Source organism: Macrotis lagotis, chromosome 5 (assembly GCF_037893015.1).
Source record: "Macrotis lagotis isolate mMagLag1 chromosome 5, bilby.v1.9.chrom.fasta, whole genome shotgun sequence".
Lineage (NCBI taxonomy): Eukaryota > Metazoa > Chordata > Mammalia > Peramelemorphia > Peramelidae > Macrotis > Macrotis lagotis.
In genome coordinates, this window is record NC_133662.1 from 212,488,229 (window position 1) to 212,513,883 (window position 25,655).

The 25,655-nt window shown below is 37.4% G+C and overlaps 1 pseudogene; it reads left to right on the forward strand.

Moving 5' to 3' along the window:
- The first annotated feature begins 2,395 nt into the window (after positions 1–2,395).
- Positions 2,396–3,531, forward strand: LOC141490034 (heterogeneous nuclear ribonucleoprotein A3 pseudogene; annotated as a pseudogene).
- The last annotated feature ends 22,124 nt before the right edge of the window (positions 3,532–25,655 follow it).

Genomic DNA, 25,655 nt, shown 5'->3' on the forward strand with positions numbered 1-25,655 from the left:
TTCAACTATGTTATCCTACACCTTCACTGAAGATGAACTTGGCCTCAAGGTCAGCTACTGCATTGATGGCAAATTCTTCATCTTGAAAAGACTGCAAACCAAGACTAAAGTGGAAGGAGTGTTGGTGCATGAGCTTCTGTTTGCAAATGGTTGTGCCCTCAATGCAGCCTTTAAAGCTGAGATGCAGCAAAGTATGGATAGATTCTCTGCTGCTTGTGCTCATTTTGGTCTAACAATGAACACCAAAAAAACCCAGCTGCTCCATCAACCAGCACCACACCATCTATATGTGGAACCATCGATTACAACAAATGGAGAAGTTTTGAGGACTGTGGACAAGTTCACTTAGCTTGTCCTTTCCAAGGAAGTAGACTATTGACAATGAGGTTGATACATGCATTGTCAGAGCTAGCTCAGTATTTGGAAGGCTCCGAAAGACAGTATGGGAGAGAAGAGGTATCAGACTGACTACCAAACTGAAGGTCTACAGAACTGTTGTGCTGACCTCATTGCTGTATGCCTGTGAAACCTAGACAGTCAACCAGTACCATGTTGGGAAAGTGAATTGCTTCCATTTAAATTGTCTTGGGAAGATTCTGAAGATCACCTGGCAGGAGAAGATACCAGACACTGAGGTCCTTTCTCGAGCTAAACTGCCTAGCATTTCATCATTACTACAGAAAGTGCTACTATGATGGGCTGGTCATGTTGTTATAATGCTAGATGTATGCTTGCCAAAAAGACTTTTCTATGTAGAACTCACACACAGGGAAAGCGCTCACAAGATATCAGAAGTGCTATGAGACATCCTGAAGGTCTCTCTTAAGAACTCTGAAATTGGGGCAGCTAGGTGGTGCAGTGGATAGAGCACCGGCCCTGGAGTCAGGAGTACCTGAGTTCAAATCCAGCCTCAGACACTTAATAATTACCTAGCTGTGTGGCCTTGGGCAAGCCACTTAACCCCATTTGCTTTGCAAAAAAACCTAAAAAAAAAGAACTCTGAAATTGATTGTGCAGCATGGGAGACATTGGCACAGGCCCAGTCCAGCATGGCATGCCCTCATCAATAAGGGTGCTACACTCTTGACTGATGTTCTGGTTTTCTTTGAGAATGAAGTATTGATGTCCTTCATTCTCAAAGAAGACTCAGGGAGGTGATGCCGTGAATTGGATTTGAGTGAGGGGTGCTATGCTAAATCACCTGACTCACTTTCTCCTCCAGAGTCATCTGGATCCACTGACCAGATATGGATCAGGACCTGTATGTGAGGCTGATCAGGTTAAGTAACTTGCCCAAGTTCACACAGCTAGTGTCAATTGTCATATTTGAGCTCTATGAAAAGGGTAGAATTGAAGCAGCTTAAAGGAAACATGACATACAAAAGTTTAGAATACCATCTCAGGTGTTCACACAGACTTTTTGTGCCCGACTTGTGGTAGAGCATTTCAGCTCATATTGGACTGATCAGCCATAGTCAGGCACATTGTAATTTGTCTCAAACATAGTGATGTCATTTTGGTCTTCTTTGAGAATGAAGGACAAGAATCAACCATTTCTGCAAACCTGTCTACCCAACATACAAAATCTAATCTCCAAGTTGAACATCTTTGTTCATTCAAACAATTTTCATATGGCATAGTTTCCAGGTCTCCAGCCATCTTTTCTGGATTCATTTCAATTTTAACACCATCCTCCTAAAATGGTCAGTTAAAAAAACAAACTATTTCAAATGTGATCTAACCTATAGAAGAGTACAGCAGAGTATAGGATCTCAACATCCCCTTTCCCACATTTTCCCCAAAGTCATCCCATATATCTTTTAAATCCAAAAGAAAAAGAAAATCAGCATAACTGAAGTACACATTTAAAAAGTCCTAAAATTGTGTGCGATGTGAAGTATAATACATTGTGAAATACCATGAAACACTAACTTAAAGCAAAACTCTTGTGAACTGATCCAAACTTTCTGGTGAACAACTTAGAATTATGCCCAAAAGGCATAAAATGGGAATACTCTTTAACCTGGCATTACCTCTACTTGGGGCTATATTCATGAAGCGATCATGAAAAAGGGAAAAATTCCACATGTATGAAAATATTCATAGCAGTTCTTTTGTGGTGGCAAAGAATTGGAAATTGAGGGGAATGGCTGAACAAATTGTGGTAAATGTTTGTTATGGAACACTATTCTATTACAAATCACAAGGGATAGGATTTCAGAAAAGCCTGAAAAGACTTGCATGAATTGATGCTAAGTGAAATGAACAGAACCAGAAGAATATTATACATAAAACAACATGGGGTGATGATCAACTATAATGAACTTCTTCATTTCAGCAGTACAATAATCAAAGACAATTTTAAAAGATTTATGATGGAAAATAACATCTCAAAATGGAGGTAAAACAACCGCCCAGCTGCCCCCAGCTTGACTCCGGACACCGTTGCTGCCGCGGGGGGTGGAGGGTCATGATCCAAAGGAACTAGAGCAGTTGAGAAAACTGTTTATTGGTGGCTTGAGCTTTGAAACTATGGATGATAGTTTAAGAGAACACTTTGAAAAATGGGGCACTCTCACAGATTGTGTGGTGATGAGAGATCCCCAAACAAAACATTCCAGAGGCTTTGGCTTTGTGACTTATTCTTGTGTAGAAGAGGTAGATGCAGCAATGTGTGCTTGACCACATAAGGTTGATGGGCATGTAGTGGAACCAAAGAGAGCTGTGTCTAGAGAGGATTCTGTAAAACCTGGTGCACATCTAGCCATGAAGAAAATTTTCATTGGTGGTATTAAAGAAGATACAGAAGAATATAATTTAAGAGACTACTTTAAAAAGTATAGCAAGGTTGAAACTACAGAAGTTATGGAAGATGGACAGAGTGGAAAGAAGAGAGGATTTACTTTTGTAACTTTTGATGATCATGATACAGTTGACAAAATTTTTGTTTAGAAATATCATACTATTAATGGGCATAACTGTGAAGTGAAAAAGGCCCTTTCGAAACAAGAAATGCAGCCTGCTGGCTCACAAAGAGGTGGCTCAGGCAATTTTATGGGTCAAGGAGGAAACTTTGGAGGTATTGGAGGAAACTTTGGCCATGGAAGAAACTTTGGTGGAAGAGGTGGTTATGGTGGAGGTGATGGTGGCAGCAGAGGCAGTTATGGAGGTGGAGATGGTGGATATAATGGATTTGGAAGAGATGGTGGCAACTATGGAGGTGGTCCTGGCTACAGTAGTAGAGGAGGTTATGGTGGAGGTGGTGGACCTGGATATGGAAACCAAGGTGGTGGATATGGTGGTGGTGGAGGAGGATATGATGGTTACAGTGAAGGATGAAATTTTGGTGGTGGTAACTATGGTGGCAGTAGGAACTATAATGATTTTGGAAATTATAGTGGGCAGCAGCAATCAAATTATGGATCCATGAAAGGAGGCAGCTTTGGTGGAAGGAGCTCAGGCAGTCCTTATGGTGTTGATTATCGATCTGATGGTGGAAGTAGTGGTGGATATGATAGCAGAAGGTTCTAAAAACTCAAGAGAAGAGGGCTACAGTTCTTAGCAGGAGAGAGAGCAAGGAGTTGTCAGGAAAGCTTCAGGTTACTTTGAGACAGTCATCCCAAATGCATTAGAGGAACTGTAAAAATCTGCCACAGAAGGAAGGATGATCCATAGTCAGAAAAGTTACTGTAGCTTAAACAGGAAACCCTTCTTGTTCAGGACTGTCATAGTCATAGTTTATAAAAAGTGCAGCTATTGATTAATGCAATGTAGTGTCAATTAGATGTACATTCCTGAGGTCTTTTATCTGTTGTAGCTTTGTCTTTTCTTTTTCTTTTCATTACGTCAGGTATATTGTCTTGTAAATTGCGGTAGTGGTACCAGGAATAAAAAATTAAGGAATTTTTAATTTAAAAAAAAAAGAAAAGAAAATAACATCTATCTCAGGCAAAGGAGCTGTAGAGTTTAAATGAAGACAAAAGCATATTATTTTAAATTTTTAAAAGTGTTATGTATTATGTCATTTTTTCTTTCTAATTTTTCTTTCATTTGGATTTGATTCTTCTCTCAATACAATCAATATGAATCTATTGTTTATCATGGTTATAAATGTAGAGCTTATGGCAGATTTCTATCTGTCAGGGGAAGAGGAAGGAGAGAGAACAGAGGGAGAAAATATATAAAACTCAAAACCTGACAAAAAAATGATTGGTAAAAATTTATGTTGCTTTTAGTTGGAAAAGCAAATAAACATTTTTTTTTAAAAAAGCAAAACTCTAACCTCACTTGTTCCTGATATTATGCCTTATCAGTGTTACTTATGATAAAGGTAACTTTTTTGACTGTAATTTCATAGTTCTATTCATATTAATTTTGTAGCCCACCAAAATCCCCAGACCTCTTTCATAAGAACCATCTAAACTATTTCTAGTTAAGTGAAATTATTTTTACTGAGAAATCTCAAAACTGGGTATGACAGAGCAGGTATGGGATTACTTCATTCATTGGGGCTTTGCCCTGTGGAAGTTCAAGAAGAGAAACTATACATACATTTTGGGGGCTTGAGTGATCTTCCCAGGACAAGTCCATATTCAGGACAATACAATGATTACATTTGTAACCATCCAAGTAGGAATCCCGTGAGAATGGCTAAGTTGAATGCATAGTTTTGGGGGCTTAGAATAGTACAGTACAGTAGACCAGAAAGATGAATACATTGCAAAAGACCTCAGCAGGTATCCTGTCCAAAAAATAACTCTGACTGAAGCAAGACTGTCAAATGAAGCTCAGATTACCAAAGTTGGAACTGGAAACATGTTATTCTGGAGTGACCATAGTAATAGGGAGCACTGTGAAGCTGGCCTAGGTTTCATAATCAAAACTAATCTAGTCAACAAAGTTATATGCCTGCCAACAATGGGTAGCTAGGTGACACAGTGGAAAGAGCACTGGCTTTGGAGTCAAAAGGAGTGGAGTTTGAATCCAGCCTTAGATACTTGCCACTTACTAGCTCTGTGACCTTGGACAAGTCACTTAACCCTGATTGCCTTGCATCCAGAGCCATCTCCAGTCATCCTCATTCATACCTGACCACTGGATCCAGATGGTTTTGGAGGAGAAAATGAAGTTAGTGACTTAGCACAGCACCTTCTCACTCAAATCCAATTCAAGGGCTTCTTATAGCATGACCTCCCTAATATCAAGGTCCTCTTCAATAATGAAAGTCTTCCCTGAGTGAGTCCTCTCTGCCTCCCTGGCCCAGTCAGCTCTGCTTGACTCTTCTTTTGTCTTTCTTTACCTATCATTTTTTTTAGGTTTTTGCAAGGCAAATAGAGTTAAGTGGTTTGCCCAAGGCCACACAGCTAGGTAATTATACCTATTTATCATTTTCTTATGTGTTGTAACTTCTTTAATAAATTTTTGTTTTATTTCCAAGAAAAGAATGAAAGACAAACATCATCATCATGCTTCCCAACAGTGTGAACAAAAGATTCATAAGAATATGAGTGCTCCTTGTAGAAAAGTGCCACAATCACCACCAGTGCTTATGTTTCTACCATAATGAATCTTGTTGAAGTCAAAGAAAATTTTTATGAAGATCTGGAGACCCTCATCATCAATTTACCAAAATAGGATAAGGTTGTAATTTTGAGTGACTTTAATTCCAGAAAAGGCACAGTCTATCAGATGTAGTAGGGAGTCTTGGGAAAGAATAAAGTTGGAAATAACAGCAATGGTCACATAATTACTGAATACTTGTGTATCTCATTACTAACACTTGTCTTCTGTTTACCTAAGCACGATAAAAGCATAAACGTATCCTTGAAGTAGACATTGGCATTTAATAGATTATGTCATTGTAAGGAGAAGAGTCAGGATGTGAGAGAAGCAAAGGTGAAATATGGTACAGAATGCTGAACCAATCATAGACTTATTCTCTCCAAGCTAAATATTCGGATTCAACTAAAAGAACTGACCCCAAGGTAAGATGATATCCAGAAGACTTAAATGTCAACAAATTAGAGCATTTATCTAAGCACAAACAGTTCATTGTTAACTTGGAGGGAAAGCTAAGTCAACATAGGGTTATCAACCGAAGAGTAAAAAAGGAATGAATAGCTTTGAGAAATTTAGGGTACAGCACCAAATTCACTCATCTGGGCTTGTACATTTTCAAACATCAATTGGCTTGTTGAAAATGATGAGAAATTCAGAAATTGCTCAATGAAAAATGAGAACTCTATGGAGTTTACTAACAGGATAGTTCCCCATGAAGATAACATTTAATGGGGCAGCTAGGTGGCTCAGTGGATAGAGCACCGGCCCTGGAGTCAGGAGTACCTGAATTCAAATCCGACCTCAGACAATAACTACCTAGTGTGACCTTGGGCAAGTCACTTAAACCCATTTGCCTAGCCAAAAAAAAAAAAAACCCCTAACATTTAATTCCATCAAAAATAAAGTATACATGAAACTTAGATGTAGCATTCTTGGCTCAGTCCAAAGACAGGAGAAATTCAGTTTCACACTGATAGTAATGATCTAAAACACTTTTATGATGTCTTAAAGGTTATTTATAGGTCAAAACTATGGTCCATCTCAGCTACTCAGTGCTGATGAAACCATATTGATCATTGAGAGAAAAAGATCCTGGAGAGATCGACTTCTATAGTATTCTCAACAGATCATCAATGCTGAAACCATTGGCCATATACCTCAGGTTGAAGTCAATCACACTCTAGCCAAATCTCCAAATGAAAGAGATTTTTAAGGTCATCTTGTTCCTCTTGTGTGGCTAAGTGCCTGGTACTGATTCTATTCCAGTTGAGTTTTACAAGGCAAGGGGTCCCCTACTCATACACAAGCTGACTGAAATTTTCTGGGTTATATGGCAAGAGGAGGTTATATCTCAAAAATTCAAGGATGTTTCCATTGTCCATTTCTGTAAAGGATGGGAAAATAGTTTATCCTGTGACAATCACATGTTATAGAAGAGGGGATCCTGTCTCTCAGTCATTGCTGGCAGGATTCTTGGCCAGAGTTCTCTTTTTAACAGGGGGATCCCACACCTGGAATATTATTTACCCAAGAACCAATGTGGCTTCAGAAGAGACTGAGAAATGGTCAGTATGGTGTTTGCTGACCAACAAATCCAGACAAATTGCCAGGAGTAGAAGAGAGATCTGAACAAAAAAGTTTATTAACCTAAGCAAGACCTGTGAGGCTGTTAATTGTGAGGGCTTATGAAAAATTATGGCAAAATCTGGTTGCCTGGAGAAGTTTATCAGTATTATACATTAGTTCCTTGAGAGAATGCTTAAATGGGTTCTGGATAATGGAAGATGCTTTTAAACTTTTCCAGTCACCAGCTGAGTGAAACAAGACATGGGGCTTGCTCCAGTGCTTTTCTTAGCACTTTTCAGTCCTGTCATCAAACAACTTCAATGAGGATGACATGGCACCAAGGTCAGCTTACTACACTGATGCTAAATTCTTCAACTTGAAAAGATTACAAGCCAAGAGTAAAGTGGAGGGAGTATTGGTGCATGATTTTTTTTTTGTTTATAGATGATTGTACAATCAATGCAATCTCTGAAGCTGAGATACCACAAAGTATGATCAGTTCCCTGCTGCTTGTACTAATTTTGGCTTAGCAAAATACTGGAGCTCCATCAGCCAGCACCACACCATCCATATGCGAATCCTTGATTATACTAAGTGAAGAAATTTTGAATACTATGAATAAATTCACTTACTTTGGCAATATATTTTCCAGGGATGTCCACATAGATAATGAAGTTGACATATGCATTGCCAGAGCTAGCTCACGTGTTTGGGAATCTCTGTAGGAAGGTGGAAGAGAAGTATTTGACTGACTACCAAACTGAATTGTGGCATGTCTGTGAAATCTGAACAGTGTATCAGCACCATGCCAGGAAACTGAATCACTTCCATTGGAATTGTCTTAGGAAGATTCTGAAGATCACCTGGCAGGATAATATACCAGATACTGAAGTACTTTCTCGAACTAAACTACCAAACATTCAAACTCTACTACACAGAGCACAACTCAGATGGACTGGCCATGTTGTTCAAATGCCAAATGTGTGATTGCCAAAAATACTGTTTTATGTAGAACTCACAAATGTCAAATGCTCTCATGGTGGTCATAAAAAGTGATACAAGGACACTCTTAAGGTCTCTTAAGAATTTTGGAATTGAAATGTACTCATGATGTTGTACCCCAAATCAGATGCAAGAAACAGAGACCAATTGAATTTTGGAATGGAGTATATTTACCTGGAGGGTTGCTGGGGTAAAACCCAAATCTAACAACCCAGAGAATAGAAAGAGCTCAGTTTTTATAACATTTTGAGGTGCAGGGGCATTGTGAGCAAGCAGAGTACAAAAGCAGAAATAGTAGTTAGATATATTTCCTTGTCAGACTATTGAACACATGTGACATAGTACAGATAGGAGGTAAATAAAAGATGGAAGGGGGTCAAGGTCTGCCTTAGACCTTAATATGTGTCCTGTGGTACAGGACAGTCACAGACCAGAGAGAGGGTTGGGGAGTCGCCTGTGGCACAGGACAGTCACATACCAGGGAGACTTAGGTCTGGTGGAGTTTACTATCTCACAGCTCCAGTTGCACCTGGGGAGGGAGGAGGCAGTTTTAGGAGGGAGCAGGAATACTGCAGAAACAGAAAAACAATTAAGTTAACAAGAACATTAGGTGAGTCTCAGATAAAATTTATAGTATATCTTGTGACCCTCAGGGTCAACTATTTTAGCCCTGTCAGGGAGTTCCCAGATTTAGGGGTATTAGCCAAACTGAGAAGCTTCTTGGGCCCCAGAAGTGTCAAGGGCCCCCTTTATACAAGGGTTACCTAAGTATTAACATTGTACTTCAATGAGGGACCCTAGCATAGAACTACCCAGCATGGTGTGGCCTCATCAAAGAGGATATTGTTCTCTTTGAGCAAAACAAAATTGCAGTAGCCAAAAAGAAACATGAGATGTGCAAAATTAAGTGATTTCTTTACACCAAATGTTCACATGGTCTATTTGTTCCCAAATTGTTATAGAGTCTTCTAAGCTTGTTTTGATCTAATGAGCCACATTTGGACTCACTATACCTTAACCCCCAATATAGTGATGTCATGTGATCCTCTTTGAGAATGAAGGACAAAAATAAACCACTTACTTCCTGCTCATTTCCACACAGACCCATGTAACCTCTCCTTCCTTCTACTTTCTAGCTCCCCTTTATATGGTGTTTTCCACCATTAGAATGTAAGCTTTTAGAGGACAGGGACTGTCTTATTGTCTGATATTTGCATCCCTTGAATTTAGCATTGTGATCGACAAATAGTAAGCACTTAATAAATCCCCTATTTGTAACCACATTTTAAATTAACTTTATGCTGATTTTTTAAAATAGTATTTTATTTTTCCAATTACACATAAAGACAATTTTAACATTACTTTTTATATATAAAGTTTTGAGTTTCAAATTTTCTCCTTCCTTCTTTTTCCCCTCCCTAAAATAGTAAACAATTTAAGTTATTTATGTGCAATTTTGTAAAATATATTTTCCTTATTAGTCATGTTTTAAAAGAAAAAACAAACAAAAGGAATAAACTATGAAAAAAATAAAGTAAAAATTGTATGCTTTGATCTGTATTCAAACTCCATTAGTTCTTCCTCTGGATATTGATAGCATTTTCTAGCTTGAGTCCTTTGGAATTGTCTTGGATCATTGCATTTATGAGAAGAGCTAATCACAGTTGATCATTGCACAATGTTGCTGTTACTGTATACAATGTGCTCCTGGTTCTTCTCATGCCATTCAGTCTCTGTTCATGCAAATTTTTGAGATTTTTCTGAAATCCATCTGACTCCAGGGCCAGTGCTCTATCCATTGTGCCACCTAGCTGCCCCAGTACACTAGTTTTTCATTACATTCATATACCACTACTTGTTCTGTCATTCCCCAATTTATGGTCACCCCCTCAATTTACAATTCTTTGTCAACACAAAAAGAGCTCCTTTCCTTTTTTATTATCTCTTTAGGATATAGACCTAGAAATGATATTGCTGGATCAAAGGGTATGCACAGTTTGGTTGCCCTTTGAGCATAGTTCCAAATTGCTCTCCAGAATGGTTGGATCACTTCACAACTTCAATACCAATTAATTAGTGTTCCAATTTTCCCACATCTCTCCATTTATCATTTTCTTTTTCTGTCATATTAGCCAATTTGATAGGTATGAGGTTGTATCTCAGACTTGTTTTAATCTAATCAATAGTAATTTAGAACATTTTTTCATAAGACTATAGATAACTTTGATTTCTTCATCTGAAAACTGCCTGTTCATATTCTTTGACCATTTGTCAACTGGGGAATGACCTGTATTTTTATAAATATTTCTATTTATTTATTATTTATCTCTATAAATATTTCTCCCTATATATTTGAGAAATGAAGCCTTTATCAGAGACACTTGCTGTAAAAATTGTTTCCCAGTTTTTTCTTTCCTTCTAATTTTGTTATCCAAAATTTTTGAACAAAAATATAGGACCTTATATTAACACATTAATTTTTTATCTTATTATATTTGGCTTATCATTCTAGTCTGTTAAGATCTTTTTGGATACTGATTATCATTAAATTTGTTAACTGTCCTTCCTAATTTGTATCATTTGCAATTTAATAAACATTCTCTCCCTTCATTCATATCCTTGCTAAAAACAAATATTAGGGCAGCTCTTGGAATCAGGAGGACAGGCATTCAAATCCAGATTCAGATACTTGACACTTACTATTTGACCTTGGGCAAGCTTTATGATTTGAAGCTATCAGGGTTAAGTGATTTGCCCAAAGTCTTCTTCAAGAATGAAGGACAAAAATCATCAAAAAACAAATATTAAACAGCTGAGGGCCAATGACAGGTTTCTGGTGCACTTCATGATTAAATACTTTTTTCTCCCTCAGGATAATGTTGACCATTAATCAATCTAGTTTCCTCAACAAACTTGAATTCACCTGATTCTACCAATATCTAAAACCCATCTTTATTTTATGTAAAAGAATATTTCTTTCAAGTCATGCTTGTTCCATATGCTTTTGCAACATTCTACAAATTGAAAAAAAAATGAAAAATTTACAGTAAATGTTAGAGGCATTGAAGAATAATAAACATGGAGCTGTAAATTGGTTCAACTATTTGGAAAAAATTTGTTACATTCCCAACCTATACTTTCACGGAACTGGGAGGTCCATAGGTATTTTACATTGTATGTTTTAAGACTTTTTTACATCTTGATCAGTTGTGCTAATTTTTTTCCACTTCTTTGTCTTTTAAAAATTGCCATTTGTTATATGAAATGATATTCTGAAAGAGGGGAAGGGAAAGGATACTGGGGAAAATGATGCTGTAAAAAAAAGATCAATAAAACTTTCATTTTAAAAAGTTACTTATCTGGGGCAGCTAGGTAGCGCATTAGATAGAGCACCGGCCATGGAGTCAGGAGGACCTGAGTTCAAATTCAGCCTCAGACCTAGCTGTGTAGCCTTGGGCAAGCCACTTAACCCCATTGCCTTGCCAAAAAAAAACCAAAACTTAAAAAAATTATCTATCAGAGGTAGAGGGTACTGAATGGTGTTTGTCAGAAGTCATCACAATGATCATTGGTTTTGCTAGATTGTTTTTCTTTCTTACAGTGTAAAACTGTTGGGAGAAAGAATGATATATCTGAAGTAACTGTTGTTAGGTTAGTTCTTCAATTTTTGAAGAAGATCAATGACATGGGGTGATATCTTGACTAGCTTGTGAATTGGATTTAAATGAAATAGACTTGTGCAGTCTCCATCTTCACTCTCTCTTCCAGAATCATCAAAATCCGGGGGCAAGACAAAAGTACACCTAGGTAGCAGTAGATGACATTGGTGACTTCAATGTCTGATGAAATTCCAACACCAGCTTCAGTTACCATTGGAACAAATTGTTCTCATCTGCCCATTCAGCTAGGGAAAATCTTCACCTACTTGGGGTAATCATTCCTCTAAATCGGATAGATTTGAGGTTTGTTGGTTACCAAACTGTCAATTAGTAACTAAACTATATTTAATTAGATCTGCAGCTTCCACTCAACTGCTCCTGATTGTATCTTCTGAGACCAACAATAAGAAACTTAATTGTCTTTATGATAATTCTCAAGATACTTAAAGTGAATCATCATGTTCTCCCAATGTCCACTCCTCTCCAGGCTCACCATTCCTTCTTTCTATGTGAACCAGTCCTCTTCTCTTGAATCCCTTACCAATGACTGCATTATTCTGTTGCTGATTTTGCCTGGCCAAGCCTTAACCTTAGATTGCTCCCACCGTCTGCTTGCCTCTGCTCTCACTTATGTGCTGCTCACAAAATTGTGCTGCCTGGGACCACTATAAATTTATCTTACATAATTTTGATTGGGCCTTCACTGTACAAAGTCAATACTTTTATGTGTCCCTAATTAACTCATTATCTCATGGTGACTCTTCCAAACCTTTCATTCCTTCTCAGACCTCCTACATCTTCCTCTTCCCCCACTCATTTAGCTGAGAACCTTACTATATTTCACTGAAAACTTGGGACCACTGAGAGCCCTCCTTTCTCTCTTTTCATCTCTCTCCTTGCCAATACAAGTGATCCAATGGGATCCTGTCTTCTCCAGTAGATTGTCTCGTCTCCTTTATAATTCCCACTCTCACTTATCTTCAGTCTCTCTTTGTCCACTGACTGCTTCCTGACTGCCCATAAATGTGCTCATGTTGCTTCATCCTTAAAAACCTCTTAATCCATCCCTATCCTATAATCTCCCTATTATCCCATGTCATTCCTCCCTTTTCTGACTTAATATTCCCACTTCCTTTCCTCTGATTCTTTTCTTAAGGCTTCTCCATGAGTCTTCTGACTTCATCTTTTAACTGAAACTGTTATCTTCAAAGTTTCCAGATGTCTTAATTGCCAAATTTAAGGGTTGACACTATTGTGATAATCTTCTCTTACTTGATACTCTGTCTTTTCTTTTGGTATTCAGGACCCAACTCGCCTTGGTTCTCTGCCTACCTCTGTCTCTGCTCCTGTTTCCTTTGTTGGATGTTCAATCAAGTCATGCCTGCTAAAGGTAAGTACTCTGGCCAGGAACCACTTCTTTTCTCTTCTGTATATTTTCACTTGTTGATCTCATCAGTTCTCATATATTTAATTGTCATCTCAATGTTGATAATTCTCAAATCTATTTTCAAGTCCTAACCAGAGTTACTTCTCCAACTTCACTGGATGATCTATAGACTTCTAAACTACTCACATCCAAAACTGAAATAATTATCTTTTCTCCAAAACCCTCCCTTCTAAACTTGACTGTTACAATTGAGGGTATCATATCCTCTTAGCTGTCTACTTTAAAAAACTCAACTCCTCACTGCCTTTCACCTCCAAATCCAATGTATTTCCAAGAACTATCAATTTCACCCTCATAACATCTCTCAAATATGTCCCCATTTCTTCTCTGGCATTGCTATCATCCTAAAACAGGTCATTATCTCATATCTATACTACTAAAACAGTCTTTTTCCCTGCCCTAATTCATCCTCTAATCAGATGCCAAAGTAAACCTCTTGTTTGCCTGTATGAGTCCCACTATGCAATAAAAACTTCAGTGGTTCCTATAACCTCCTAGCTCAAATGTAAAATCCTCTGGTGTTCAAAGCCAAACTCTGTAATTACACATCTCACTGAAGAAGCTCTGCAATGTCACTTGCCAACAGGAGCTACTGGAGGATTACACCATTAGCAGAGAATCCCTCTTTAAGGTAAATGCTTGGATGTCTTCCATGATAGGGGCATATACATTTGGCAAGTATATATCTCCTTATCTTAGACCTTGCTTAATATTAATAGAAAGTTGTCAAACGAACTTATCTCTGTTGCCATGTCTTTGATAAGACATTTTGTTCTACCAAATCAAATGCTTTTTTTGTAGTCAGCAAATGACAAGCATCTGGGACCTCGCTTTTTGTACTTTCAGTCTATCTGGAAATACATGGTTTGTTGTAGAATATTATTTGTGAAAGCCTTTTTGAACCTTCATCCAACATGTATTCAATGCCTGGGAAGGCTATTCTTACAAAGATTTTTGTCAAAAAATAAAAAGGAGGGACAGCTAGGTGGCGCAGTGGTTAGAACATGAACCCTGGAGTCAAGAGGACCTGATTTCAAATTTAGCCTTAGACATTTGATACTTACTAGCTATGTGAGCTTGGGCAAATCACTTAGTCCCAAACAAACAAAACTGGATAAGAAAAGAGAAGTACCAATTATAGACTTCAAAACTGAACTAATCCTTGGAATCTCTTTGAGAGGCCTACCCAGCAGAAAGACATATCCAAGAAAGGGAGAGAGCACTCAAAGAAGGGAGAAAGGGCTTTTAGCAATATCAGAAGTGGTGAGTTATCCCATTGCTCTTCCATGCATACCTCACTCCGGCTATTCATGTGGACATTATGTATTTGTAGGAGAGTAAATCCCAGGTTTATAGGAGAATATTTTGTACCAACTGTTCTTACTCTCATATCTTTTTTTTTTTAGATTTTTGCAAGGCAATGGGGTTAAGTGGCTTGCCCAAGGCCACACCTTACTCTCGTATCTTAATAAATGACTTTGCTCAAGTTAATTAAGTCTATTTTAAAATTATGGACTTAATAGCTATTAAACAAGATAACTTCCACATAAATAAAAAGAATAAAAAAGATTGCTAATGAAATTCTGATTCTGCAGTTTGCTTCTCTAAGTATAAACAAATTTAATATGTTATTTGAAGGCTATCTGACTTATCTATTCCCTTCTTTTTTTTAGGTTTTTGCAGGGCAAATGGGGTTAAGTGGCTTGCCCAAGCCCACACAGGTAATTATTACATGTCTGAGGCTGGATTTGAACTCGGGTATTCCTGACTCCAGGGTTGGTGCTCTATCCACTGTGCCACCTAGCCACCCTATGTTTCCTTCTAACCTTTCTTCTGTTCTTTAAAATAATATTGCAATGATTCACTTTTCTTATTTTTCTATTTTTTATTCCGTTCTTCTCAAACTCTCCTTCTCCACTCCCCCAAATTGAAAGAAAGATAAAACCCTTGAATCAAATATGTAGAGTCAAGCAGGACAAATCCCCATGTTACCAGGTCCAAAAATACATGTCTCCTTCTCTACTTTGAGTTCATCATGTGATTGACAGAAGATGGATGGCATTTTTTAACACAAGTCTTCTGGAACCATGTTTGGTCATTGCATTGAGCAGAGTTCTTAAGCCTTCTGAAGTTATTTTTCTATACAATGATGTTGTTCTTGTATAAATTGCCCTTTGGTTCAGCATATTTCACTTTGTATCAGTGCATATCTCATATTTGTCTAAAAATATCCCATTTTTAATGGTATAATAACATTCCATTAATTTATATACAGTAGCTTGTTCACCCATTCCACAGCTGATGGTACTCTTTTAGTTTCTATATAAAGAGCAGCTATAAATGGATTTGTACATATGGGATCTTTTCCTTTTTGATTCCTTTGGGGTATGAGCTTAGGCATGGTTTCTCTAGGTCATTTAGGGTATGCCTAGTTGAGGGATATTTTGAGTTTAGTTCAAAATTGCTTTCCAGAATAGTTGCACCCATTCCCAATTCCTTCTAAAATGTAGTTGTATACCTGCCTTCCTGCAGCCCCCCCTTAATTTTCCCTTTTGGGGTCATTTTTTCTTATCTGATGGATGTGAGATAGAACATCAGAGTTGTTTTAATTTGCATTCTCTGATTATTAGTAATTTGGAGAATTTTTTTCATAATTCTATTGATAGCTTGATTTCTTCCTTTGAGAATTATCTGTTCCTAGACATTAATCCTATTGTTTGTTAATTAAAAAAACATTTTGGTGGAACCTCAAAGAGATATAGTTGTGTTAAAAGTCTAGCTCTATAGAGTTATCCCTATAATGGCCACCCTCTGTATACATTTCGGTGAATGGTACAGAGGGGTCATTACATGTGCATGACAAAAGTTCACTGTTTCATATACAGGGTTTTTTTGTTTCTGTATGTTTCAGCGTCTGTTGATTAATTGTTAATAATTTTAAAAGATTTTATGAAGATGGGAAAGTAGACAAATTGATTGGTATTTATTGATATTCATTCAAATGCTTTTTTCAGTAATAATTAAGTCTTTGTTTTCTCCCCCAAGCATATATCCTTCTTTTTTCAGATACTGAAAATCAATATCTCTATGCCCTCAAAATTTCATCATTTCCAGCATAGGCCTTCTCTTATGCACTTGATCTAGTTGAATAACTCTTCCTGTTCCTCTGCAATCTGGCTTCCAAACTCATTATTCAACTGAGACTGCTCTTTCCAAAGCTACCAATGTTCTATTTTAATTTTAGCCCCCCCACCATGATCTTTTAATTGACAAATCTAATAAGCTTTTTTCAGTCTTCATCCTTCTTGGCCTCTCTGTTGCTTTTGTCATTCCTTGTTGATAAGCCTTTTGTCTTGACATTGTTCTTTCCTGGTTCTTCTATCTGTTGATTGTTCCTTTTCAGTATTCTTTGCTGGATCTTTGGGTGTCCCCCATGGCTCTATCCTTGATTCTCTTCTCTTCTCCCTTATCCTACCTCACTTGGTAACCTATCAGGTCTCATGTATTCATTATCATTATTAAATAGATGATTCTCAGAGAAGGGATGAAAATGAACATTTATATAACATCTACTATATGCCAGACACTATGTTGTTATATCACTGAAGGTTGCTGTCAGAAAATCCTGGAAAGACATACCTGAACTGATACAAAGTCAAATGAGCAGAACCAAGATAACATGATACATAAAAGCAATATTGTACAACAATAAATTGAATTGCTTTAGCTATTTTCAGAAATACAAATATCCAAGAAAAGTCTGAGGGACTTATAGTGAAAAATACTATCCACTTCCAGAGACAGAACTGATGGAGTCTGAATGCATATTAAAATATACCATTTTTGCTTTATTTTTCATGTTTTTTACCTATCTTTTACAACATGACTAATATGGGAATATGTTTTACATGACTGCACATGTATAACCTTTACCAAATTATTTACTATCATAGGGAGAGGGAAAGTGAGGGAGGGGAGAGAGGGAGATAATTTGAATTTTAAATAAAAAAAAGAATGTTAAAATTATTTCAGCATATTATTGGAAAAATAAAGAAATAAAATAGTATTTCATTGATCCTCACAACAGTCCTGTGAAGTAAGTAAAATTATTATCCTAATTTTACAGTTGAGGAAACAGAGACAGAGGTTAAGTGACTTGCCTTGGATCACACAATAAGAGTTTGAAGTTGGATTTGAACATAGGTCTTCCTGATTTTAGATTCAATGCTCTATCACATGGTTGCCTTTTATGTATTCATCTGACCCTAACTTCTCTGCTGGCCTCCAGTCTTATATATCCAACTGTTCTGTAGACATTTTAAACTCAGGATGACCAAACGATCTTCATTTTCTTCCTCAGATTCTCCCCCTTTCCAGTTTTTCCTGTTTCTGTCTAGGACACCATCATTGTCCCAGTCACTGAGGCTCACAGCATAGGGGTCCTCTTTCACTCCTCACTCATTCTCATCTCAATCTGTAAACAAATCCTCTTGTTTCTCCCTTCTCAACATATGTCTCCTCCTCTCCATTCACATAGCCCTCATCACCTCACACTTGGACTACTGCAGTAGCTACTGGTAGATCTGCCTGCTTCACTTCTTTCCCTACTCCAGTCCATCCATCTGCTATTCAGTAAACTTCAGAGACTCCTTATAAAATCCTTATCAAACTCCAATATCAAAGATAAAAATCTTCTGCTTGGATTTTAAAGCCCTTCACAATGTGACTCCATCTTATCTTTCTTTTTTTTTTGGGGGGGGTTGCAAGGCAAATGGGGTTAAGTGGCTTGCCCAAGGCCACTCATCTAGGTAATTTTTTATTTTTTAGATTTTTCAAGGCAATGTGGTTAAGCGGCTTGCCCAAGGCCACATGGCTAGGTAATTAAGTGTCTGAGGCTGAATTTGAATTCAGGTACTCCTGACTCCAGGGCAGATGCCCTATCCACTGTGCCACCTAGCTGCTCCCATCCTATCTTTCTAATCTTACATCTTATTTCACTTAGTCGACAATCCAGTGATTGACCTTTTTGCTGGTCTTGGTGCATAATGTTCCATTTCCTGAATTTGGACCTAATCGATGGTTGTTGCCCATGTCTGGGATGCTCTCCCTACTCCAATCAGTTTTCTGGATTTCTTGACTTCTTGAAGACTTATTCAAATACCACTTTCTACAAAAGTTTTTCCTGGTCTCTGTCTCTCCCTGCCAGTAGTTTTCCCTCTAATTTTAATTCCCATTGTCTTGTACCTAAGGTACATGTACTCGAGCTCCTGTGCCAATTAATCATTTTCTATCTCTTAGAATATACTCAATTTTGTTACTTTCTTTTCTTCTTTTTTTTTTTAACTTTGAAGATAAGAAGCTTTGGTCTTCATTCAAACTCCACAGTTCCTTCTCTGGATTTGGGTCTTTTAAAATTATCTTTGATTATTGTACAGCTGAAATGAGCAAGTTTATCATGGTTGATCATCATCCCTATGTTGCTGTTAGGGTATATAATGTTCTTCTGGTTCTGCTCATCTCATTCAGCAATAATTCAATGCAAGTCTTTCCAGGCTTTTCTGAAATCCCATCCCTCATGAACACAATAATGCTCCATCACATACATATACCACAATTTATTTAGCCATTCTTTTTTTTCCTTAGTTTTGTTGCAAGGCAATGGGGTTAAGTGGCTTGCCCAAGGCCACACGGCTAGGTAATTATTAAGTGTCTGAGGCCGGATTTGAACTCAGGTACTCCTGACTCCAAGGCCAGTGCCCTATCCACTGCGCCACCTAGCCACCCCCATTTAGCCATTCTTAATACTTTTTCTTAAGGGTAGTGTTCATTATATAACTTGTCTATAAGACAAGAAACTTCTATATAGTGTGCAAGGTTTGACCTCTTTCTATCTGTGTGTGTGTATGTGTTTCTGTTTCTGTCTCTGTCTCTCTCTTTCTGAATCATATTTTCAAATTATTTGGCATTCTCTTCCTGTCACTTTTGCATTGAAATCACCAAGTATTAAAGTGTTATGATGATTTAATTTAGAAGTTTTATTGAATTTTTCTTAGAATTTCTCTATGTCTTCATAATTAACAATAGATGATAGTGTAGAGGCTGTGATTATATTCCAGGTAGTCTTTTTGCATATGCTTATTGTGACTATTGCAATATGAGAGGACTAAGTGAAAAGGTATTTCTTTTTTTAACCTTTGGACACATGATGAAATCAACTCTGCTATTTACTCTGTTTTCTTCTCTAAGGATAACTTGTGAGTCATTCTTCCATTTAGCTACAACTTTTTTCTATCTTCTAGCTTCATTTATATGATGAATATCAAGATTGACATAATTATTTCTTCAGAAGTATGTTGGTCATTGGATAAGGAACTACTGACATTTACACTGTTAATTAAAATTTATCTTATTACATTTGGCATATCATTCTTGGTTTGTTGAGTTCCTTTTGAATTTTAGTTCCATTACCTATTGTGTTAACTAGATTTCACAGCTTCAGGTTGTATGCAAATTTTAAAAATATACCTTCATCCAAATCAATAATAAAATCCTTAAAGAGGGTAGGACCAAGAAAGCCACACACAGGGGTGGCTAGGTGACGCAGTGGATAGGGCACTGGCCTTGGAGTCAGGAGTACCTGAGTTCAAATCCGGCCTCAGACACTTAATAATTACCTAGCCCTGTGGCCTTGGGCAAGCCACTTAACCCCATTGCCTTACAAAAATCTAAAAAGAAAAAAAAAACCACACACCACCAAAAACCTCTCTAAGCTGGCATCAACCAATTAACCACTTCTTTGGGACTGATCTTTTTTCAACCAGTTTCTAATAGACCTAACCACTTCCATGACATAGCTGCTAGGGCATTGAACTTGAAGTCAAGAACTGAGTGTGTCTAGCCACTTATTAGCTACAAGATGATGGACAAATCATTTAATCACTCTGAGCCTCAGTGTTCTCATCTGCAAAATGGGAATAACAATAATACCCAACTCATAATTTTTGTGAGGATGAAAAAAAGCTGATGTATGAAAAGTGCTTTGCAAATTTCAAAGCCCTACACAAATGAATTATTGTTGCTACTGTTTATACTATCATCACCCACATCTGTCTATTCTGTCTATAAGAATGGCATGAGATGCTTTGTCAAATACTTTGGTGAAATACAACCAAGAGACTTTTATCTATGAAATTTCCTTGAGGCTTCTAAGAGGTAACCATTAAAAGAAGGAAACAAAGTGATAGGATCAATCTTAAAAGATTTGAGCAGCTTTGATGACTCCCTTGGAAAATAATAAATCATTCAGATTTTATTTTATCAACTGGAAAACTGAATCAAAAGGTTATAGAACAACTTTGATTATGACCAGCTTTCAATGATCCACATCATTCTAAAAAGGAGGTCAGACCACCTGTCAATGATGCACCTGCAGTTGTAATTTTTAGCTCTGTCCCTCCATTTTTAGATCATATTCCTCTTTGATATCAGATTCCAGTAACACTTTACTTGTATGGAGGTCATGCTTAACAGCTTCAATGACCTAGAGCATAGATAAAAACAATCTCTCCCCTTCCCCACTAAACAACATGATAATTTAATAAGCATATATTAGTCTGTGACTAATAAAGGTTCCTCTATGAGACTTTTTTCAGTTTCAGAAGTCTTCTGTTGCTTCCTATTGCTTACTAAGTAAAAGTTCAAAATTAGGGTTTCTCGTCATTTGGTTAACTAGCCTATCCTTTTAGCCACATGTCCACACACTCTGTGCTAGGGATTTTTCACCTTTTTTTGTCATGGGTTCCACTGGTTGTCTGATGAAGCCTATTAACCTCTTCTCAGAAGAATACTATTTTTAAAAACTAATAATAATGGGTAAAGTAAATGCTCAAATTAGTTAGAGGTTAATGAAAATTAAAATATAATTTGTTTCTCATCCAAGATCATAGATCCCTTGAAATCTATCTACCAGCTACCTTGGCGGGGGGGTCTATGGGCCCTAGATTGAATTCTTACTCTATTCTATAGCCTATAAGTAAATTACCTTTTCTCCTTGTCCCATCTTTGTTCACATTTTTCTCTATACCTGGAATATCAGCTTCTCTTCTTTTTACTCAAGTTTCTATTTATTAAGACCCAAGTCAAATGTCCTTCTTTATGAAATCCTCTTAATTTCAGTCTTCATCTTCTACCTAGACAATAACTTTTCCCTTCTTGATCTCATAAAATTTTGTACCTTCCTTTACATATTACTTATATGTGGTTTTGTGTTGTAGTTATTTATGTATGCCATATTATCTCCAGAGATATGACCAAAAAGATGCTGAATGCTTTTAGCAATCATGGCCACAAAGTTTGTAGAATGCAGAATCAAGGAAATGCAATATGGGTTAGAGAAGGAATACACATATGAATGAAATCAAAGTTCTGAGAAGAATCAAAGGGTAAATCCCCTTAATAGAATATTGAAATGAAAGTAATTATTCACCAAGTTTAAATTTTTTAGCATCAAGTAGTTAGGTAGAATTTTCCAAAAATAAAAAAAATATCTGCTTAGAAAATATTTCATGGACAAAGGAGGAAAAGTTGGTGATCTTTTTTGTGGGGGGAGTTCAAAAAAAAGGGGGATGACTTTCTTAAATAAAATGAGATCAATGATGCAAACTTTTAAAATTTCCCCCTCCTTTCTAATAGTATTTTTAAATCTTTCCCTTTAGATTCAGAGGAAGAGAGAATCCCTTACCTTATCAAATCTAATCTTTTTGCCTATATCTTTGAACCCATCTTCCCAGCCTGCCTCCTCCATGACCCTGTTCTACCAGAAATCCTTTCTTTTGATTCTTCCAGCCCTCCATCTCTACTGGCTCCCCTTACAAACGGTTCCATAAACAGGTACAAAGCACTATGTTAGATCACAGAATCACAGAAGTTTAGAATTGGAGGGGACTTCAATCACTATCTAACCCATTCCATACTAACAAAATATCCCTATTAGTAGTCATCTAGACTTTGCTTGAAGACATCCAGTAAATGGGAACTCATCCCTTCCTGAGGTAGCCAAGTCTGCTTTGACATAGCCCTCATTGCTAGGAGAAGTTTTTGATTACTTTGACCATTTTTTTCACTGCAGTTTCCACCCATCTGTCCTAAGTCTGCCATCTGGGGTCAAACAGAACAAATCTAATCCTCCACTCACGTGATAACCATTCAGATACTTGAAGACACCTGTCATGTCTCCTCAAGTCTGCTTTCCCTGCTCAATAGCCCTAGTTCTTCTACTGTTCTGGAAGAGGACTAAAGTCTAAAGAAGACAGTCCCTGCCTTTTATTAGTCAATCTTCAAACATTTGTGAATTATCTACTATATAAAGAATAGTTCTACTCAGTGACATAAAAAGTTTATTGAAATGCACTCCTTCCTTTCATAGAGCTATAGTTTACCAGAAAGCATTACCAAACAATATATTGATTTTGATTGTTCAACTACAATGTAACTCAATAACAAATTGGGATACAAAATCACATATCAGCAACAAATTTATATTTGTTACTATGCAGATAAAATAAAGAGTTGCAAAACAAAGTGCTTTGTAAAGTATAAGGGTGAGAATAATTATCAATGAAGGGGATCAGGGAAGATATTATTTATCAGGGAAGAAACAATTGGCTTCAACTTCAAATAATGGGTAAGAATTCAAAAGCCATAAATGGAGAACAGATTCCAAAAATGGAGAACAGAGTGCAACCTGTAGATCAAGGCAGGAAGGTGGAAAAGCCTAGGGTGTGTTCAGGAGCAGAGAATTGTCCAATTTAGCTGGGCAGTAGGGCTGGAAATAAAGCTGGAAAGTTAGACCAGTGCCAGTTTGTGAAGGATACTTTAATGCCACGCAAAGGAGTTTGAATTTTACTCAGTAGGCAATAGGGAATCACTGAAGATATTTGAGTACAGGCTTGACATTACTATATCTGTGCGTAAGGAAGCTTATTCTAGCAACAGTGGGCTTGATGGATTGGAGCAAAGAGGGAGTGGAGGCAGGAAAGCCAGTTAGCAGCCAACTGTAATAGCCTAGGCAGGTGGTTCTGAAAGCCTGTTCTAAGGTTATAGAAATGGGAACAGAGAGTAGGGGATAGAAGCAAGAGCTGCTGAAGATGGAAATTAGACAGCATTGATTACCTACAAAGAAATGAAGAGGGTAGGGATACAAGCAAGCCCAAGGTTACAAACAGGGAAGGGTGTCACAGTGGTACCATAGACCAGGTCCAGAGGTATAGCTTTGGGAGTGGCAGACATAAAAGTAGAGGTGTGTGTATGTGTATAAGAGATTACCATGAGTCAGGAATACCTGAGTTCAAATTCAGCCTCTGGTGACCTTGGGAAAGTTACTTAACCAGTCTGCCTCAATTTTCTCCCATATCAAAAGGGAATAATAATAGCACCCTCTTCACAGGGTTATTGTGAGGATCAAATGAGATACTTGTAAAAAGAGTGCCTGTCACCTTGGCTTGTTTCCTTTTTTTTTTCAAGCAATCCAGTACAGAGAGGGGCAGCCAGGTGGTATAGTGGCTAGAGCACCAGCCCTGGAATCAGGAGTACCTGAGTTCAAATCTGACCTCAAACACTCAATTACTTAACCCCATTGCCTTACAAAAATGGGAGAAAAAAGAGTAAAAGAAAAGAGACAGAGGGCCAAAAACAACTTTGAGGGATGCACATTCAGGAATTAGGTGGAGAATGAAGAGCTAGTTAGAAAGGTAAGTTAAAAAGATCTCTTAGAAAGGTAAGAAGAAAGTATGAAGTCTTCAGAGCAGAAAAGTGAGAGAGCATATAAGTAAGGTTAACAACAATGTCAAAAGTCCAAAAGAGGATAATGGGAATAAGGAATTTTTTAAATTGGAAAACAAATGGGGCAACTAGGTAACACAGTGGATGGAGACTCAGCCCTGGAGTCAGGAGGACCTAAGTTCAAATCCACCCTTAGACACTTAATACTTACTAGCTAGGTGACCTTGGACAAATCACTTAACCCCACTGTCTCAGAAAAATAGAAAATGGAAAATGAAACTGCTGTATGACTGTAATGAACCAATTTCTCCCTGGAAAGGGGATGAGAAAATGTATCTTCCATTCTTTGCAGAGGTGTGGGATTGTGTATGTAATATCACATATATTCTCAGACATCGTTAGTTTTGCTTATCTTCCTTTTCCCCTTCTATTATTTATTATAAAGCATTAATCACTAGATGGGTAGGAATATGAGAGGGATATATTTGGAAATTAAAGTGACATAAAAGCAAAGGCTATTGTAGTACATGATCTGCTACTCCCCCTTCCCCACCTTGACACCAGTAGGCCAGGACCACAAGCAAGGCTCTTTCCTTTCCTAAGGATAACCTTGAGTAGTTTGCGGGTATTTTTTCAATGTTATAGCTCATGAGCCCCAATAATCCCCCCTCAATTATTAATTGATATGTCGGTAAACTTAACTTTTTAAAGGGGATAGTTAATGATGTGATATATAAATAAACACAGTGAATACACAATATCTCCTAAGGAGGCCTCACTTCTAAATGATTTCTTCTTAAGAGTTAGACTGGAAAAACATCACCCAAGTCTGCCAGATATTCAAATCTCTGATTCCAAAGCTAGCTTCCAATTTTATACATTCTGCACCATTTGGAATGTCTTTAATTCAACAGATATGTCCAGATTTTGTTTACACCTTTGATGGATTGATCCAATTGGGATCAGCATTAGGGCTAAATGGGGTAGGCTGGTTGACTTATTGACTCAACTGACCCTAGCCTTATAATACTAGCAATTTTTATTTTTGGGTTTTTGTAACTAGGTAATTATTAAATGTATGAGACCGGATTTGAACCCAGGTACTCCTGACTCCAGGGCTGGTGCTTTATCCACTACGACACCTAGCCACCCCAAAATAACATCTTTTTTTTTTAAGTTTTTGCAAGGCAAATGGGTTAAGTGGCTTGCCCAAGGCCACACAACTAGGTAATTATTATGTGTATGAGACCGGATTTGAACCCAGGTACTCCTGATTCCAAGGCCGGTGCTTTATCCACTATGCCACTTAGTCGCCCCATAATACTAACAATTTTTTAAAGAAGAAAAGACATCACCATTTATAGGATTTTAGTGTGTCGCTGGTAAACATAATGAGAATAACTTCATAAGAATGGTAGGGTGTGGAAACCTAGTTGATTGAGGGATTGAGAAAGAATTGAAGACATTGCAGATAAACATCTTTTTCGAGAAGTTTAATGGCAAAAGACCTCAAGATGGTCTTGAGAAAACCTAAGTATGTTTAAAAGCAAAGAATGGAAGTGCAGGAGAAATTGCGGATACTTGAGAGAGAAAGAGAAGACTATGAGAGACAGATCTTAGTGAAGGTGAGAAGGAATGGAATG